General features: G+C 37.6%; 1 long non-coding RNA gene across 1 annotated transcript; it reads left to right on the top strand.

Annotated features, from left to right (window-relative positions):
• Nucleotides 1-12,736: 12,736 nt before the first annotated feature.
• LOC110367480 lies at nt 12,737-15,062 on the top strand. Its single transcript, XR_002427500.2, has 4 exons — nt 12,737-12,837; nt 13,242-13,337; nt 13,704-13,732; nt 14,016-15,062. It is a non-coding gene; the product is annotated as an uncharacterized LOC110367480 (long non-coding RNA).
• The last annotated feature ends 6,026 nt before the right edge of the window (nt 15,063-21,088 follow it).

The following is a 21,088-nucleotide window of genomic DNA, read 5'->3' as shown; positions in this document are numbered from 1 at the left end:
ATTTACATATGTGTATACATATATATACATATATACATATACACATACTTATATATACATATATGTATATTTAATATGAATAACATGTAAAATATTTCAGCACCTAATTTCCTAGAAGTTGATAGTGTTAGTACATCCACTGACTGTAGAATTACCTGTGAAACGTTTTCACTCAGCCAGAAAACTGCTTGTTGTTGCAACCAAATCCTGTGGGATTCTGTGAGAGTAGGGAGTAGCAAGATGGCGGCCAGTGGCTTCAGTTTTTCGGCAAAATCAGCACTCCAGTGTATTATACAGCTCAGTGGTAGTGACACACATAGATATCCATAATAAAGGCTAGATGTCTCGTCCGCGCTGCTGGCCAATGGAGGTCGACGTCCGCATGTGGCGGCCATCTTGCCACAGGCAGCTCGCTCATTCGTAGCATTGTGTTTCAATGGCGCATGTACTTAAATAACCATAACTTCCTCAATTGTCTAACGATTCTCAAACTGTTTGGTTTGTTAAACAAAAGTCAGACATGTAGTTATGACACTGCACACTTATATATTATATATACACACACACACACACACACACACACACACACACATATATATATATATATATATATATATATATATATATATATATATATATATATATATATATATATATATATATATATATATATATAAACACTTTTATTAAGGTGTGATTAATTATTCCACAGTTCTAATTTATTTATATTTACATACATACTTTTATAATATGAATATTACTGTTATAATAAAATATGAAATACTGACAAAAAAGGCTTATTGTGTGGCAACCTCTTGGTGTAGAAGCATAATCCAGGTTTCAAATTATATATAATTGTGTATATATATATATATATATATATATATATATATATATATATATATATATACACATATATATGTGTGTGTGTATATATATATATGTATATATATATATATATATATATATATATATATATATATATATATATATATATATATAAACACTTTTATTAGGGTGTGATTAATTATCCCACAGTTCTAATTTATTTATATTTACATACATACTTTTTTAATATGAATATTACTGTTATAATAAAATATGAAATACTGACAAAAAAGGCTTATTGTGTGGCAACCTCTTGGTGTAGAAGCATAATCCAGGTTTCAAATTAAAGGTAACACTTTGAAGTTTCATGTAGACTATTCGGATTATATATCAGGAGTAATTACACAAAAGTTCCTATTTTTAAACCATTGTAAAAGTGACATTTATTTGCTATTAAAATTGGTACAATAGTCCCATTCACAAGTATATATAGATGTAGCATGTTGAAATCCCCACCTACACTACTGTGATGGTATACACATGGAAGACAGAGATTTAAAAAAATGACCCAAAAAACATAGCTTGGCTAATGCCCTTTGAAAAGGACGGTTTTATTGAGCTTCTGTTGCATGTTGTTGCTCTGTAAGCTAAGGTTAGTTATTTTGGCAATGTGTTGCAGCCTTAACTTAAAAAACAAGGACACAACCAACGTTAACAGCGTATGGTGGTGGCTGTCTATGCCATACTGTGTTTCTCCGATGTGCTCTCTGAGCACAAACACATCCTCTGACCCTATCCTCTTCCGTACAATGTACACGACCTCTAGCACTTTGATAGGCTGTGATCGTCTGGTACATGAGGTCTGACGAATGACCCACTCTGCTGTCCTGACCACATCACTGTGCCTTCTGATGGAATCACCAGACCTCCATTGTTTTTTAACTTCAGCAGGTGGTAGCTCTGGTCCTTGATGGCAGATGCAGCATCTGTTACCAAGCTGGCACGGCAGACATCACAGGACAGCTTCTTCAGAGCCCGTCGCTCAACAAATCCTGAAATAAGAGTTGGTATATTAAAATAATTTATAATAACCATGGGGAAATTAGGGGAACATTTATCTTTTTGGACCATTGTGAGATTGATTTCCCTCAAATTTACACCAAAGAGTAATTGTCATACAATCGTTATTGGTGTCAGTAAAACCTATATAATTGACCAGTGGTCTCAGCCTTGATAACTTGCGCAAGTAGCCGTGATGCGCAACTATGCTGCATGATTAAGTTATTTTTCAACAAGAAAATCTGCAATTTTGACATGTTCATGCATCAAGAATTATAGCCACGTTCATAACGTTTGTAAGAAACCAAACTGTTTGTAAATCCGTCAAGAATTCAATGAGATAAGAGTATTTGTGTTCGTGCTGATCACTCACCTTACATTAGGTACCACAGAGCACGCCAGAAAGCTTGCCTGAGGCAAGATGGCCGCCGGTGATGACGTTTGAGACTCCGCCGTAAGACATCTAGCCTTTATTATGGATATCTATGGTGACACACATAGACATAATATAAGAGTAGATCCCGCATTGACTGTCGCTGCGCAGGAATTACGGTCGCCACCTTGGGGCGGTCGACTTGATACCTAATCCTGCTGATTCAAGCTGACACACTAGTGATGCCTCAGCACTGTGCGGCTCATTTTTGTTTAAATCGAGGGACTATTTATGTCAGGGCTCGAGGGATAACTTTTCACAATTACACAACTGTACTTTGTAATTTTTTTATAATAATTTTTAATTTTCTCCCGTTCTAATCCAATGACTCGGGTCGCGGTGGGCCACGCTGATCTCCGCAATTTGAAGCCTTCAGTTCGTATTGATTAAAATTATTATTTTACAGCTTATTTGTAAATAATAATAATAAAAAAAAACGTTTATATAGTACTTTCATTTGTTAAACAAATGCTTGGGCCGGGAAAAAGGTTTTGTTCTATGGTTTCAATATACTATAGTGTATTTAATTGTATATAATAATTGTAAAAAAAAAATAAAGGTTACTACTTTACAGATTTTGCCCATCACGGGTTCTTTTTGGGAAGTATATGTACATATGTACATGTACAAATGTGTTTGTTTATATAGCAATAAAAAAATTATAAAAAATGTGTGCGTGGCTGTGTTTTGAAACATACATACATCATGTCAGAATATTCTATTACTTTTAACCCCACTAAGATTATTTAAACACACTGGACCATTTGTTATAATAGCTATAGTTTTAAAGTTTTAAGCTAAACAAATGTGAAAATTAGTTCAACATTAAACGAGTTATAGTTGATTAAAATTGATTCTGCACCTGGTTAACACATTAAACTGAGCGGAGTTGTCGACCGCCCCAAGATGGCGCCCCTAAATCTCGTCAGCGCCTATAGGCGAGAGCGGTCGATGCGGGGTCTACTCTTTATATATGTCTATGGTGACACAGTTTACTGGCATGCTCCGAATATTCAGTGAGTGGAGCAAGTTTGTTGGTTATTAAAGTTGTGCTGACAGATTTTAACAGATTTTTGAGCGCATTGTAGCACATAAACTATATAAGGTGCATCGGATAATAATTTTTGAGAAAATTTAAGGATTTATAAGGATCAACGATACAGGTTTTTTAAGGCTGATACCAATTATTTTGACATCAGGCAAACTGATACCCGATATGTGGGGCCGATATTTTTGGGCCGATTCTTGAAACCGATATGATTTTTCTTCTTCCATTAACATGAGAAAAATGACCATGATAAAAAAAGTGTTAATTTAAACCAAAAAAATAAACATTAATCATCTAAGGAAAACCATCTGCTGCTGCGACTGCACAGCTCTTTTGTTTAGATGTGTCATGTCTTCTGAGATAAAACAGCTCTAAATATTGAAGATAAGCTGTGTTCTCTCGCTAATGCATCAACAGAGATTCAACAAAATAACCAGGTGAGCGAGAGCACGCCGTGTCACAGAGAACACAACCCTGATCACTCTCTCATGAACTGGCTAATGAAGCCTGTAGAGCAGGCATGTCCAAAGGGTGGCCCCACAACTGCATTTCAAGAAAGATTTGGTCCACCAGCACAGGAGGCAGCGGCAGATGGAAGATTTTAGTTTTTAATTAGGGCAAAATTATTACAGAAAAGTTAAAATCCTACAATTGATAATGTTAAGTACGCCACAAAGTATTCACTTTTGGCATTCTCTTTAATTTCATAGTAACATCTAATCAGTGATATTTAATTAGTCAAATGCAGACTGTGGTGCATTAAAATCTAGTTTGAATTAAATTATGAAAATTGGATAAGTACAGCAAGTGTTTTCAAAAAACAACTGACCAAAATAATATTCTTGTATTCCTAGACCAAAAAGAGTTCAGTTAAATATTGTTAAAGAGAATTTGCAAACTGGATGACCACAACAAATGAGCAAAACCCTTTTATAAGGGAATAGTAAATTATTGGATCTACAATAATTTACTCATCAATTTCCTACAAAAAAACGGACTAATTAATTTAAAATGATCATATCTTGTAGAGCAGGTAAAAAAATTAACAGAAATAATTTGATTTAAAAAAATTGTGTTATTTTTTTGGCCTTGGACTTGCCTCTACGGTAAATGGAGGAAAACAGATTTTGTTGTCAGGCATGTTTGAGAAAAGAAAAAATAACTTGCGCAAAGTTCCTTTAAAAAAACACAAAACATTAACAATGGATAGCAAACAATGTATAACATTTAAAATATAACAATACAAAATAAACACCTAATTGTTTTTACTTATAAACCTGAAATTTCCTCTAACAGTAGCAGCCAGTTTAATTTTATACTATCTGCTTTGTTGAAAGCAGATAGAATAAAATAGATAGAATTGTTGTTATGATTTATATTTTGTTTATTTGTTTTGGACTTTTCTGGTCTAATTAGTTTTCACTCACTTCAGCCAACAGCCATCTGTCCCCATCCAATCAGCTCAGTTTTCTCCTCAGTCACCAGCCTCCAGTCAATCAGCTCAGATCAGCTCCACCTGCCGCTGCTAATTACTGTTAACTCTGCTCACCTATTCACCAGTTCACATATACCTGCCTCTTTCATCCACTCACTACCAGAATGTCTCACCTTGCCTCCTGTGCACTGCCGCTGTGTTTCTACCAGTTCACGTGTGCGCTATCAACTGGACTCTATTTTCTTGTTCTTGTTCAGCTCTCACTGATGTGTGCTTCCAGTGACTATGTGCTGCTCAAAGTCTGCATTGTTCTATTTGCACTTTAAAATGTCTAAAAGCACAAAGTCATGTTTTACATATGAGTTTAGCGACTTTTGTCTGAGTGTGTTTCTGAACAAGTGTGCAACCATGATACATTTCTTCTTCTGTGCCATCACGAGTGCAGATGTTCTCTGAAAGAATCCACGGCGCCGACAAGATAAACAAAAAAAAACAAGCCGGCTGCGTCTTCTGCTTGCGTAATGCAGCTGTGAGTTGTACAGTCTCCGGTATGCACGGCAATTATGTCACCTAGGCACTGTTTAAAGTTATTTAATGTTTAATAAATAATTGTTAAGTATTGTCCGGAGGATATCAGCTCTAAAGCTGGTATCAGGATAATAGTTGAAAGGAATGATACGAGCACTAGTGATCTTTTAACAGCAAACTCTGCATACACATAGAATAAATGAGTGACGACTTCTCTTCAAGTTCAAGAATTTAATAACAGAAGTAAAATGAACATCCATAGAACATGATTATATAATGCTGTTTATATGAATTAACACTATATTTAAATCAATAAATCATCTCTACTAGGCCAATGAAACTTAACGTAGTGGGCTAGTAGCCTAGTAGAGCTTAAAGTAAATTACTAAGAAAAATTAAGAAAAATAAGAAGAAACTAAGCTAAGGAACTATTTACAAGGAAAAGAAACAAAAGACAAAACAAAAGTGGCTGATCATCATCAGAATAATTCAGTGAATCCTGGTTCACTGCAGATCTGACTTAAAGAGCTTGGAATGGAGTTAAATTAGTTTAACTAATTTAGAACAACATTTGCCATGTGTTTCAATCCATTCACAATGTGAATCCTGAGTTAAACCGAATGTTATTTGATGAAATAACATTTTGTCTGAGTTAAAGAAACAAAGTTCACCTTAAAAAACATGGAATGAGCTTAAATTACCTTCAAGAATTCAGAACAACATTTGGTATGTGTTTCAACCCATTCACAATGCAAATCTTGAGTTACATAAAACATTATTTGATGAAATAACATTTTAAAGAATGATTTGTTCAGTAAGATCATTACTTTAGGGACGCTCAATTTCAACAATGTGATTCTACCTTAAGGTGACCAGATTTCTAAAATCAAATCTGGGGACATTTCTTGCACGTGGATAAAAATCAATACATCTAATCAAGATGAAATTAGGAAACGGGGACAGTAATGGTTTCATTTATTTTTACATGTTTATTAATATTTAAACAATAAAAATCAAGTGTAAAAGACAGGAATGTGCCTCTCCAGACCTTTAGTGCATCCTAAGATTAATAAAATCAATAAATAGTGTTATTAATAGAAACTAGAACTGTGTCTCTGGGTTGGGGCAAAGTGGTGGGAGTGAAGGGGTCCAGAGTGGTTAGTAGGCTTTTCCAATTTTGTGGGGCTCAAAGAGCTCTGCCACCCCCTAAGGGGAAAGTGACATGAGACAAAGAAAAAACAGTAAATACAAACATTTAGCCTGTGGCTGTCTGTGGAGACAGAGCCCCCCAAATTTAAAAAAACTGCAACAAATACTCATTCTGTTCACATCTACATACCTATGAAAAATAGGTTTTTCTGCGTTAACATCAAAAAGTAGCAGTCAGGTCCGCTGGTAAAGGATGATATATGTTTCTTACTGTCAACTGACCACATAAGGGTTCTGTGCATCACAAAGCAGATTAATTTCTCCCACTAATGGGCTATAAGCACATAGAGCACATAGTGCATAGAGCCTGTTTGGGACAAGACATTTTACAATGGATTGTGGTGATGTGAGGTGAAACAAAGGCACAGACTTGGAAAACCCCTTGACATGAATGCCAGTGATTTTGTGTGTAGTGCAGCATGAGCATGTATAAACTTACATAAAGTGTGTATAACTACATTATGTGTATGTGTATGGTAGTAGCTGATGTGCCAGTATATTGTTTGCTCCTTTAAGGTGAGTTAACTCCGGTCAGTGAGTCGCAAACATGAGATCATCTCTGGTTTCTTCAAGGCCTTCTGTGTATGAAGAGCCATCAGCCACGGTATCCAAAGGTCTGGATAAAATAAGAGGAGAAGAGGATATATTATGTGCAGAACAGAAATTTTTAAAACACAAGAAAAAATAAAAATAAACTAAACTGCCTCTTTATTGTGCCACAGCTAGGGAAGTGCAGTGAAATTCATGTTCAGTGCAGAGACTCAGAAAGAGTTTATATCTTCAGAATATTGGGCTTCTCAGCTCAAACCTGAGTATATCATGTCAGAGCTTTATCACTTGAACTTTATTAATACTCTAAGTAAATATTTCTCCCTTCTCGTCAATCATTCTTTACATCAATATTCCTATTTTCCTCCACTCTCATTTAATCTCCTTTCTGTCTTCCTATCTTTTTCCTCTCTCCTCTTGTATCAATCTTACATTATTCTAAAACAGAGCCATTATATATTTAAAATCACTTCCAAAAACATTAGAATGTACAACATGAAAACGTCCTATTATTATTATTATTATTATTTTCTCTGATTAAATACAAAAAATGCTAATTACCACAATACTAGGAGCTACAAGCAAAAACAACATAATAAATTAACATTAAACAGGCAGTTATCTCTTCCTCCATCATTCTCAGATCATGCAGATCTTGTTTCATTCCGTTTTCCTGTTACTGACTCCTATTTTTTCATGAGGAACTTTCATAAATCCAAACTGAGCAGTAGAAAACCTAAACCTAAACCTGGAAGTCTATGCTCATAAATCACAACCATAAATCAGAAAAACAACTTGTAATAACTCTACTAATAACTAACTATCTGAAATATAAACTAAAGGTCACCAATCAGTTCTAAAACATCTTTAGACAAGCCCTTGTTGATCCATGGAGAACCGGCGTACTAGATTAGCGCCTTACAAAGAGTTTTCAATCATTCTGTTACATTTTATCTGAGTGTCTTTTACTCATGTGAGCAGCAACTCGTGGTCTTGTCTTACTTTTTATTGATTATTTTTTAACCTGAAAAAAAAAAAACATTTCTCACAGGATCAGCTTGATCCAAATAAAATGAATCGATTAACACACTTACCATAACACAGCAGCTCCCCATCAGTTGCCACCAGTTGACGACTTTCCACTTCTTCTTCTTCTGTTTTAAAAGTGGTGCGCTCGTCTTCTTCTTCTTCCTCTTCGTGTTTTAATGGCATCTGACATCCAAAAGGATCGTTACCGCCATCTAGTGGTGCGCTCTTTTCCTCGTCTTTATATTATCAGCAGCGCAACCAGCTACCGCAACACATATTCCCCTTCGGTAAAATCGGGGACATTTCCGGGGACAGCTTTAGCCGGGGACAATTGGTCCAAAACGGGGACAGTCCCCGGAAAACGGGGACATCTGGTCACCCTATTCTACCTCCAGGAGCTAGAGGTCAGTGCAGTGATCGGTTACAAAAAGCGGGTAATCTAATTCATACAAACGTCTTTAAATCAACATTAATATTCCATATTAATGCGGTAATATTGCTCATAGCACTATCGAACGATGGCGGAGCGAAACGAACAAGCCTTAAGCTTGGAACAGTCTTTTGTAGAATATCCGGAAACCAGAAGTTACCAGGCTAATAGCATTTTGGCTAGCGGACTTTCAGCACTAACTTTAAAGACTTCAGCTTTATTTTTAGTCATAATGAGTGAGCCAGTTAACATAAACATTAATATACCACCTGTGTATGAAACCCCTGTGGAGATAACGTTTGTTATTACCATAAAAACACACTCGAATCATATCAGCAAATACCTGACACAGAATGGTAGCATGAGCAATGCCGTAGCTCTTTGTTTAAAAACACCATGTATGCATTACACAAACATTTCCAAATGACCATGTAACCTTTCCCTATGGTTTCTCTGCCGAACCTGTCGGTGCCTCGTTTGAGTTTGGTTCATTTTGGCCATCCAAGGAAAAGCAGCGGTCCAATGAAAGCATTGATCCATTCAGCAGCGGGCTAGCCTGCACGTCTGCGGCTTAGCAGCAGCAGACATGTGTTTGGCATCGGACGCCTGGGGCGTTCTCTGACCCGGTTGCTGCCACTATTTCAGCAGATTTTTCCTCAGCATGGGAAAGTGAAGAAATAAACAAAGCTGTTTTTGGCATAGAGGGATTCTTTCCTCCGGCGTTTTACGCTGGAGTTAAGTCGGGCGGACTTAACTCTGATTTGCCCGGTCATGTTCCCCGGGCAAAGAGAGATTTCTCCCCTGTGCTGGCTTGTGTCTTTCTGGCCTCGTGAGGCCCCATGAAAGAAGTGAAGAAGAGCTGGATTCCATGTACCTTGCAGGGGTGGCTCGCTAGCCCCCCTCTCCTCGGGAGCCCCATGGGAGAAGAAGCAGACTGAATCTGGTCAGAAGTGCTTTGACCTTTTGTCTGTGGGGGAGTGGTTTGGGGTTTACAGCAGGCACCCTGCTGTGAAGGTGGATCATTGGTGGCTGTGAATGTGACATACCTCTGGTCCCTCCCCCATGGTACATGTTCAGAATTAAATCTGAATTATTTCATCATGGCTTTAACATCATGGCACAACAACACATTGGACAAAGACATTCTATACCTTGTTGGAAAGGCCAGAGTTTTTTGTTTGCAACGATACCAGCCATGGGGGGATGGGGCAGGGCATGTCTGCACAGTAAAGCAATTTTTGATAGACATTTAATGGCATCTCCTATGTTAAAGTGCTGTAAAATGAAAAAAAAAATATGAAAGTATGAAAAAATAGTCACTTGTTTTAGAAAGTTTAAAGCCTGTTTTATTTTTTGTTTTTTAGAAGGATTTAGAAAAAAAAGTTAAAATTTTTGACCTAACTTTAAAGCTGGACAAAAAAGGGACGTAGCCCCGCTTCTAGCGGCCCATACGAGTACCGGTATGGACACACTTGAGGGTTTATGTGCACTTTCACCAGGTGCACACTTCATAGAAGTGTGTAGGGTTTAGCATGAGTATTAGGACAGGACCTATATATATATATATATATATATATATATATATATATATATATATATATATATATATATATATATACCTTGCTCCTCTGGTGTGCAAGTGCCAAATTCTAGAAAACCACTGTATGAGTAGACCTTCCAGTGTTCCTTGACTGCCTTCCTGTGTGTGACTCAGATTGTTTGTGGATTCCTGCTTGTTTGTCTCGCCCCTGTCAGACTCTGTCGTTTGGTCTCCAGATTCTCGACAATGACCTGTGTACCTGACTCAGCCTCTCTCCCTTGCCCTCCCTGTTACCTCTGCCTCTCACTGTGTATTGTGGAACAAGACCCTGGACATAAAGTCTTCTCAATTACTCCACTGTTACTGTATCTCTACCTGTTCCTAACCACGGTGTACGACCTTGGACTGTCCCGGACTATTCCCCCAGCATCATGCTGTATTTTGGATTCTGCTGCAGCTTACAAGGATCAACCAAACATCCTCCTGGGGACACAACTTGGATTCAGCACCACACTTCGGATTCAACACAGGTTACTGGCTCTTGTTTAGTATATGTCATCTCCCGCTGATGGGTTTACAACCACTAGCCTGTCCTTCTCCTTCAGTGTTCCTGGTGTTCATGCCAGCAGGTCACCACAACGGCTTCACCATTTGCTTCAGTAAACTTTTTAAAGAAGAAAAAACTCTTGAAACACATGAAATGGTTAACGGATTTCAGCTCAGTAAAATTGAACCTTTCTAAATATGTTAAACATTCTGCCAGACCAGGAGTTTGACAAAAAAACAAAACCCTGAAGGTAAATTGAGGAACTTAAGAAACATATTCACTGTGTGAGAAGAACTAACATATTTATCTAAGCGACATCTGTTTTCTTGTTTAAGCCCAGCAGCCTCAGCTCTGGGGAAGTATTTGAACTTAAGCTTAGGTGCATCAGCGGTCGCCATGATCAGTGCTGTCTGAAATAGTGCAGTCAGTAAGGAAGGAGGTATTAGCATCCTATTGTAGTCCCCTTAGTATAGGGAGCTTGCGATGTCCCTTACTGATGCTAAAGAGTCATAAGGAATCCCACAATCCTTTGCGTGACGGACATATAAGCATAACATATTTATAAAAATGTCTAGAGAGACGAGATCTGACAGAGTAATGGCAAAGTTTAAATCAAAGGAAGCACTAAAATTGCCAGCTGTGATGTAATGTATATTCACATGCATTAACCTTGAAAATTAAACTCTGATTATTTGTTGGTGTTGTAAATGTTGTTTATTTTGCATGTACATTTGTCTAACTTGCTTTTTTTTGTAGTTCTTTCTCAGAAGGCAGTAGGCCCGGATTTTACCACCATCATCCATCTGCGTTTCCGTTGCATAATGACGTATGAATTAAGGGCTGTCCGAAACTGGCACAGCAGTCCAAAGCTCTTTTCTTTCCCATGATTTATTGTTTTCAGATGGACATGAAGTCAATATGTCCTGTCAGAGTCTGACAGATGAACAGCATAGTTGTGACAATATCAGCTGCATTCCTTTAGTTAAACGTCTTAATTGCTTCATTTTAACTGCAAATCTTTTTGTTCAAAATAAACATCAACTTTAAAATGAAGAACTTCTTTCTCATCATGTATTTGGCTTCTTCCTCTTTTTAAGTCGTCTAACTTCATTTTCATAAAGGCCACAGAATGCACCATTAACCACGTGTGTTACTTGAGGAAGTATAGAGTTTAAGGAAGTAGACACTAAATTTCTGTACTTGAAGTAGTCAGTTGTCTGACTGTGACAGCGAGAGGTGCACAATGACTGAACTCGGATGCATTAAACTGGTTTTATTTCTGATCCTGGAGCTTCAGGTTTCAGGTGAGAACACATATATAATTGACTAATAGAAGATTTTATAACAATATATTTATAACAGTTTTTCATTGACTACTTCAGACGAAGGATGGGGATTTGTTTTAAATTAGACCATATTTCTCTGTATTATGTGTTTCATGAAACTGTTGGATCTTAGATAATGTGGATTCCAACTCTAATCACATTTCTCTTGCCTGTTCTCATCAGCTGCATCAAACAGAGCATCTGTTTTAAAGAAACTTGGAGATACAGTCACACTGTCTTGTCGAAATGTGTTGGATGGTCAACAGAAGTGCAATGGTACCACATGGCTTTTCAGTGGTCTGCAGAAAGGAGAAATAGTTGCCATGGTTACATATGGTGAGATTAATGAGGAAGCCAAAACCAGGCTGAGTGTTGCAACAGACTGTTCTCTGGTTTTAAGGAACCTCACAGCTGAAGATGTCGGACGCTATGACTGTCAACAATATACATCAGGAAAGAAACCGGGTCATGAACGTTTTGTTTCTGAGTCTGTGGTGGACCTATCAGTTATTATAAGTGAGTATGACCATGTTCAGTCTGTTTAAATTAGTCAAACTATCAGTTTAACTTGTCTTCTTGTTTTTTGGTAGACAGTGACTGAACAGAAGGAGAATCAAAAAGTGACGTTAAGCTGCTCCGTGGTGAAGTTCGGACCCTGTAAACACAAAGTGGCGTGGGTGCTGAATAACAAAGATGTTGACAATGAACAACTAAAGATGTCCAACTCGTTCTGCTCTGCTTCTGTGACTTTTCCAGAGTCTGTCTGTCTATAATCAAACTGCAGCGAATAAGTTACCCCATTGCTACGTGTTTGACATTTTTACTGATAAAGTGGAACAGTTCGACTTCACTCTTCAGTCTTCGGTGCAGAAAACAGGTGAGAAATAATTTTTATATTGGCTAAAATGATGTGAAATGTGTTTTTTGATTACATAACATACCCCTTTAAAGGTTTTTTGAAGAAATAAGATAATACAAAATCAATAAACATTGAAGAAAACATAAAATTACATTTTTATGTTATGTTATAGGTTAATTTGAGCTAATAAAGTGTATAAATGTTATTGAAAAACATATTTAATGCACCTGTTCTCATTAGATGACCTAATCCTATTATTTTATTAAAGTAACGGTATGCAATATATTTAAATTATTCTTTAGTGAATATCGGACTGGAATCTCCACACAAATGTTTTCTCTAAGAATTTGCTTTGTCTCTTTATAATAAATGTCAAACAAAATAAAAAAAAAAACTGTTGACCCATGATTTTTTTTCCTTAGTCTTTCCAGGTTGTTGGAGGGTTATTCTTGTCTCTGTGGGTTTAGGAGCACTTTTAATAATTGTTGTGTCAGTCAACATTTGGACAAAAGTAAAAGGTAAGTTGTGAGAGATAGTACACTGCAAAAACGGAACTAAAAACAAGTCAAATTTTCTTGAAATTAGTGCATTTATCCTTGATTTTAGCAGGTAAATAAGATGATCTGCCAATGGAGTGAGTATTTTCACCCCTAAAATAAGATAATTAGATATACTGCATTTGAAATAAGATGATAGAGATGAGTTGTTCCTATTTTAAGTGTAAAACTCTTATTCCATTGGCAAATTATCTTATTTACCTGCTAGAATCAAGGATAAATGCACCAATTTCAAGAAGATTTGACTTATTTTTAGTTTTGTTTTTGCAGTGTATTTATTTTAAATTCTCACTAATGATAGATAACAATCTACTCTTTCTTCCGTAGAGAACAATGGACAAAAAGTAAAACCCTCAGTAAGTATCAAAGGAATATAATATGTATATATATATATATATATATATATTAAATTTACTCATAGAGTAACACATCAAGTCACATTTTTGTTCTTTTATTATTGAAAGTCTAAATTTTACTCATCAAAAACTTTAACGTTTACTACTCTGGGTTTGTGTTTCAGTTTGTGAAAGAAAGTGGGGGATTTATCTTCTTATCTACTCTATAAACTGTCACTAAGGTTGTTTTTACTATTTTCATATCAGGATTTCTATAATTATTATTCTGCTTGTGTTTTTATAGTTGCAGAATGATGACGCTGATGAACGTGATTTGAAGTATGAAAATGTTGAAGAATGTCCTGTTTCTGTCACTCTCCTCTCATCAATGGTGTCAAAGTGAAGGAAAGAGGATTTTTGACTCTTGACTGGTTGTAAATAATTTCAGGTACAACCTTTTAGTCAGGGTGTCCTGGCCAACATCAGATATAAAAAATAACTAAACTAATTAGTTAATGTCATTGTAGCTTTTGTGCATCACCAACAGCCTTCTGTAGATCAGTGTCTTCACTTATCTTAGAACATTATTATTACTAATGCTGAGGCTGGCTCAGCTTGCCTGCAAGCTGAATTCTAGCGGTATTTGTGCATTCACAAACACGAGAATCCATCGTGTACCGCTCCAGCTTCAACCGTGTGTGTCAAAAACACAAACGGTTCAGGCCAATCGCATTGCAGTATTATGATTTAAGGCGGTACATACAGGTGTGACGAAAGGAAGAGCTGACGAGCCCACAGCCGAACCAACATAAACATGTCAGCGCAGGAGGACGCATGTGTGGCTGCTGCTATATCTGTTTTGTCAGAATCCACTGAATCTCTAATTTTTATTTTTATGTTTTTTGCTGTTCGTCTTTCATTTTTGAAAGAAGAAAAGCAAGAAGTACTTTGACTAGCTTATCTTGCTGGGGTTTCTCATGACATCTGCTGCTTACATTTTACATTTGATGCTTTGATTGGCAAAAACCAACCTTTGGTAGGCGGGTACAAAGTGTTTTGGAGAGTTCTGCTGAATGTCCCTTCTTTCCCCAAACAAATTCAATGGGAGCAGTCCCAGATTGATGATGTGCGTGCATGAGTGCTGCATCTTATTAATCTGGCTGAGCAGGTTAGAGGCTGGCTGTATACAAGGAAAGAAGTGTCTGATGTTCAACGTCATTGGAATTAATCAAACTATTTTTATCTTGTGTATGTATCGGGGCAGGTTTGCTTTTCTGTATGTTATCCTGAGAGAAGTTTTGCTTTGCACTGGATCTATGTAAATGAATTGAACTGAAATTAAGTGACTGGAATGAAAATAAACTATTCGTCTTTTTAATGGATTCAATTATTGCTGATTTTGTGATATAAATTTTCATCCACTGCAGATTAAAAATAAATAATCTTATTAGGGCATTAGGGGTTAGTTACCATCCTGAAGGCCTGTCGATAGGGTCATTGTCCACAGTTTCTTTCCTAAATATAAACCTACTTCATGGTATTGTTTAAATCCTCAAGATGCTCAGAGCTGTTGCACATAGAGATTTTTGCAACCTTTGAAATAAGTCTCCAAGCTGTGAAGATCACTGCTCTGTGTGAGATAGGACCCCAAAGTTTCTACAGTCCCAATTTAGACTGAAATAGCCACACTAAATCAAATTATGACAATGATGATTTCTTTTTTATGCCAAACAATTGACTTTAATCTTAAGTGTTACCTGTATTAAAAATATATCAAATAAGTGTGTGTAGAAGATGGATGGATTGATAAAACATTAGATGAATGATTCTACTAAATCTGGAGCTGCGAGGAACTAACTGAAAGACAAAAACAAATATCAATATAAGCCAGACACAGAGTTTAGTTCTAAAAAGTTTGTTGCGATAATGAATTGTGGATGAAGATGCAGTCAGACAGTAATGGGCAGGGGAGCAGATGATGCAGGTGGGGTGACTGGCAGAACCAGTCTTGAACAGGTGACGAAGGCAGTTGCAGACCAGAACCCTAGATGAAAACAGGAGATGACCAAAACAGATGATGCGGACCGAGAAACCACCAGAACGGGCATGGAACTCATGGGGAACTGAGTAGCACGCAGGCACTGGAAGCACACATCAGTGAGAGCTGAACAGGACCAGGGAATTAGAGTCCTGTTAGCAGAGCACACAAGAACAGGTAGAAACACGGTAGAAGTGCCCAGCAGGCAAAACGACACGTTCTGGCAGAGAAGAGTTGGCTGAGGCAGGTGTATGTAGACCGGGAAACAGGTAAGCAGAGATGTCACTAATTAAGTTCAACAGGTGGAGATGATCATGTGGCAGGGAGACAGCAGAGCTGATTGGATAAAGCCTAGTGGCTGAGAAATTTGGAGCATGGAGTAAAATAGTCAATCCAAAAAGTGAAAAACGAAACAAAAACCCAAGATTGTGACAAAAAAGCTGTATGATGCGTTCTCTATATACATTTATTTCAGTTAGGCTAAATTTGCTGAACATCCTTACTTTTCTCTGTGCTGATGACACTAAATGACAAGTTAGACTCAGATGCTTTGTTCACATTTACCTGCTGAAACTAATAACTAAAGGGAAAAAATAAATGATAAATTAACTGGACCTGTTTTTTTCTTTGTTACATCCACCCAGTCTGAATTTTCAACTGCAATGCAAATTGTAGTTGACAATAAAATGGATTGATTGATTGATTGATTGATTGATTGATTGATTGATTGATTGATTGATTGATTGATCATGTGAAAGTTTTTTGGTCTGTTGGTAAAAGACTACAATCTTGAGATTAAATAGGCTTTACCCTACCTGGTTTGCAGCTTACTTGGCATTATGACCCTACCCAGTTGCTGTTATCAATGCAGGCTTGCAGTAGCTTAAATCCTTTTGCTGATTTTCCTCTAACCTGGGTCAAGTCTCTTACAGTATAAAGCTGCTAAACTCAGCTGCCGCAGCCACCTGGTTGAACCTCCACCAACAACGCTGCCCTCCCACCTGGACATTGCTCTCTTGCTTTGCTCAAGGTATATCATCAGAATTTCCATTTCAACAGTTCCAAAATCATCAAATCATTTTGGTCTATCACTCATCATCTCCACAGAAATAGCAGCTGGGCTATTGATCACCATGTGCTAGTCAACCTAGCTCGGTCAGCTAACCTGCCAGTCAAATAAGATGACATCACCATCAACTTTGGCTTGCTTAGCATTCTCTTGCTCACAAGTAAGGGACATCTCATATATGATTTCCTTGTTCACTGTAAATTGGACTTTCTCTTTTTTACCAAAAACCTGGCAACAACCCAATGACACCTTCCAGCTCAATAATTCCACTCTGCCGGGGTTTGTTGACATATCTGAACCAATGGGATCAGGTTGTGATTGGTTCTTCGTGATAATTCACCACAAGAATTTCCACACGTCACCTCCCGTATTGATTATGGCAACTTTCCACCCTTTGGTCTCCTTCAAAAATCCCTCCATAAACTCCAAATTATCCAGATCTCATCTGCTCATGTCATCACTGGAACTTCTTCATTTCACCACATCGGTCCAGTTCTACATCACCTTCTTTGGCTGATCTTTTTCATGTCACCATCTTCCATTTGCTCCTCCTAAATCAACCTCACTGTTGCCTCTGCTAGTTCAGCACCATGGAGAGCAGAGCTTTTTGCTGCTCTGCACCATAACCCTAGTTCTCTCCCCCACCAGACACCTCTAACAGTGGCACACTTCCTCTGTACAAAGGTTGTTTTTCGCCAATCATGATATCAAATGATACATCAAGTTATGCTGATCAAGGCAAGTTTTGCTGTTCTTCTTTCAAAGATAAATTTGTGGATTCTGACTGAACAGATGTAATAGGAGCAGCTACGCGTGCGTCCTCCTGCGCTGCCATGTTTATTATGGTTCAGCTGTACGTCTCACTTAAACCATAATGCTGTAATTTAACTGAACCACCGTTTTTGGTTCAGTCCCAAATAATTGAGATAGGAGCGGGACAAGATGAATTATGGTGTTTTTGTGAATGCACAAATACCACAAGAATTTAGGTAAGGTAACATTTGTACAGTAAATTTGAGTATTGGAAAAAGGCTTGAAAATACATTGTATTATTGTTCTGATGCATCTCAATAATCAAGGTATAAAAATGTTAATATTGAGTATATTCTCTATTTCAACAAATAAAAACCTGTCCAGAGGATCTATTCAACTTTTTTTGGACAATGTATTATTATTATTATTATTATTAGTAGTAGTAGTAGTAGTAGTAGTAGTAGTAGTATATAGGAATTTCCCGTGTCAGTTCAGCAAAAACATACCCTTAAATATTTTGTCCATCTTGATGCTGAGGATGTGTGGCATTTGCAATACATCTCATGGCCACTAAGTGGTGTCTACAAAGCGTTCATGATTCACATTAACTGCTGATAATAAAGAAAAGAAAAACAAACAAAAATCTGTCATAATTACCTAAGTATGTCATGTTAAGACAACTTTAAAGTAACAAAAGATAAGAGCCACCTGGGATAGAAGAGTAAAACAAGAGATTACGCCTATTAATTTATTTACATAAAAAATAAAAAAATTAATTTATTTACATAAAAAATGTAATAGTTTATTCCTACAGTACAAATAATAAAACTATTATAATGTCCTTAGATGCAGAAAAAGCATTTGATAGAGTAAATTGGAATTTTTTATTCGCTACTCTGCATAAATTTGGTTTTGGCAATTTTTTTATAAATTGGTTAAAAATTTTATACAGCTCTCCTACAGCCTGTGTCAGGACAAATAATCAAACATCTTCCAGCTTTTGTCTCCAGAGGGGCACTAGGCAAGGATGCCCACTTTCCCCTTCACTTTTTGCCATTTTTATTGAACCTCTAGCAGCAACAATTAGAGAAACAAAGGTTATTAAAGGTATAAAATGCATGAATATAGAGCATAAGATTAGTCTTTATGCTGATGATGTATTACTCTATCTTCAGCACTCAAACTCTTCCCTTTCTCAAGTAATTAAAATTACTAGAATCCTTCTCAAAGGTTTCTGATTACTCTATAAACTGGTCTAAATCTACGGTACTGCCAATTAATTGCTCTTTCCAAAACCCCCTAGATTTACATTTGCGCTCAGGAAACATCACATATTTGGGTATCACTGTGTCGTCTAAACTTGCGGATTTAGTAAAATCTAATCACATCCCACTTTTAAAAAAGATAGAAGATGACCTGGATAGATGGAAATCGCTTCCAATTTCACTCATGGGTAGGGTAGCTTCGATTAAAATGATGGTCTTACCTAGAATTAATTACTTATTTTCAATGATCCCTTTTAAACCATCATCTGACTGGTTTAAATCTCTAGACTCTTCAATCTCTAAATTTCTTTGGAAAGATAAACCGCCCCGTATCAGCTTAAAGACGCTACAGAAAACTAAAGACAGAGGGGGACTAGATCTGCCCAACTTCCATAAGTACTACTTGGCAAATAGACTACAATATATCACTAAATGGATAAAGCATAATCCTTTAGACGAGCCCTGGATAGATATAGAACAGAAAATATGCAATAATATCATGATTTCAGATTTGCCGTTTATTAGCTCAAATATAAAACGGCATACATGCTTTAAAAATATCAATATCAGCTCTACTCTGACAGCATGGTGGGAGTTTCTTAAAATGACAAAGTCGTCACTTATCCCATGCAGTCGTACACCCATCTGGAACAACCCTGACATCCTACAAAATAATAATATGATAAACTTTACATACTGGAAGAATAAAGGTATTGAATATCTGGAACATTTACTTGATGGAACCGAGTTCATAAATTTTTCCAAACTAAATATGCAATATGGCATTAGTAAAAATAAATTTTTGGAATATGAACAACTTAAATCTATAATTAGAAAAAAATGTAAGCATATTAAAGGTGGTTTACAAATTCCAAGTAATATATTAGAGTTCCTAGATTTAACCCCCCCCCCCCCCCCCCCCAACTACTGTCTAAATCATACATGACACTGACTAAAATAGATGATTCAATATCTCTTCCTATTATGAAATGGGAAGAGGATCTATCAGTCAGCTTTGAACAAAACTTCTGGGCTCAGATATGTCTAAGAACTTTCAAATTGACTAGAAACACCAACTTACAACTAATACAATACAAAATCCTTCACAGAGTACACTACACAGGACAAAGATTATTCAAGATGGGTCTGGCACAATCTAATATCTGTCCACACTGCATAGGCAATCATCCTGATAATTATATTCATGCGTTATGGTTATGCACACCAGTCCAGAGGTTCTGGACACAGATATGTAAGGACTTATCAAAGTGCTTGAGCTGTAAAATTACACCTTCCCCATCAGTTTGCTTGCTTGGTAATTTTGAGGAAAGCCCTCTGGGGAATAAAATAGTTTACATGGTTTTCACTGCACTATGTATCGCAAAGAAAACTATCCTCATGAATTGGAAAAGTAAGGAGAATCTCAGTATAGAGATCTTTTGTTGGATCATATTAATCTTGAGACAGCATCTGCATCCACATCTGTTCGATCTCTTTGGGCTCCTTTGATTAGCACTATCACTTAGTGGAATGGGGGGCGGTGGGTTGCTTCCTGCAGGGCGCAGTGGCTGGGTGGAGGGGTTCCTGGGACTCTGGGGGCACTTGGAGTGGGGCGCTTGGTGGGTCTGACTCCAGGGTCTGTTGCCCCCATCTGGGAGGAGCTTGGGAGGCCTACGGGTGGCCCACAGCACCGCTTGCAGCGCTCTTGGGGAGCTACGCGGTGACGGACGTGGGTTACTGACCTGGTAGCTGTGCTGTCGCTGGGTGGGTCCTGGGTGGGTCTGGGGGCCTGGGGTCCCTGGGGCGCGCCGCCCTCGGGGCCTGTTGAGCTGGTAGGGGGGCATGGTCATTAACATCTCAGGGCAGATGCTCTTCCCCTTCTTTGGGTTGGCACTCTGCTAGTGGGGGGAGGGGAGGGAGGGGGAGTAGTGACTTACCCAGCCTGGATGTCTAGTGTCGAATGTATGGTGAGATGTTTGAATGTTAGTGTTGGGGAGGGGTTAAATCTACAGGTGGGGTGGGGGGGGCGGGGGTTTGGTGGACGTTCTGGTGGGCTTGTGTCCGGCCCCCTGTCCCGGTCCTGGTCCGTGTAGTCCCCCGGTGCGGGTTTCGCCTGGCTGGTGGGGTTTGGGATGGCTCGTGCGGGCTGGCTGGCCAGGGTCCCCCATCTTATTAATTTATTTGTTTATTTATTTATTTATTTATATATATATTACTATTATTATTATTATTATTATTTTTATTTTTTATTT

This window comes from Fundulus heteroclitus, unplaced genomic scaffold (genome assembly GCF_011125445.2).
Source record: "Fundulus heteroclitus isolate FHET01 unplaced genomic scaffold, MU-UCD_Fhet_4.1 scaffold_123, whole genome shotgun sequence".
NCBI lineage: Eukaryota > Metazoa > Chordata > Actinopteri > Cyprinodontiformes > Fundulidae > Fundulus > Fundulus heteroclitus.
The sequence above is the reverse complement of the archived record's forward strand: the minus strand, read 5'-3'. Positions and strand labels throughout refer to the sequence as shown.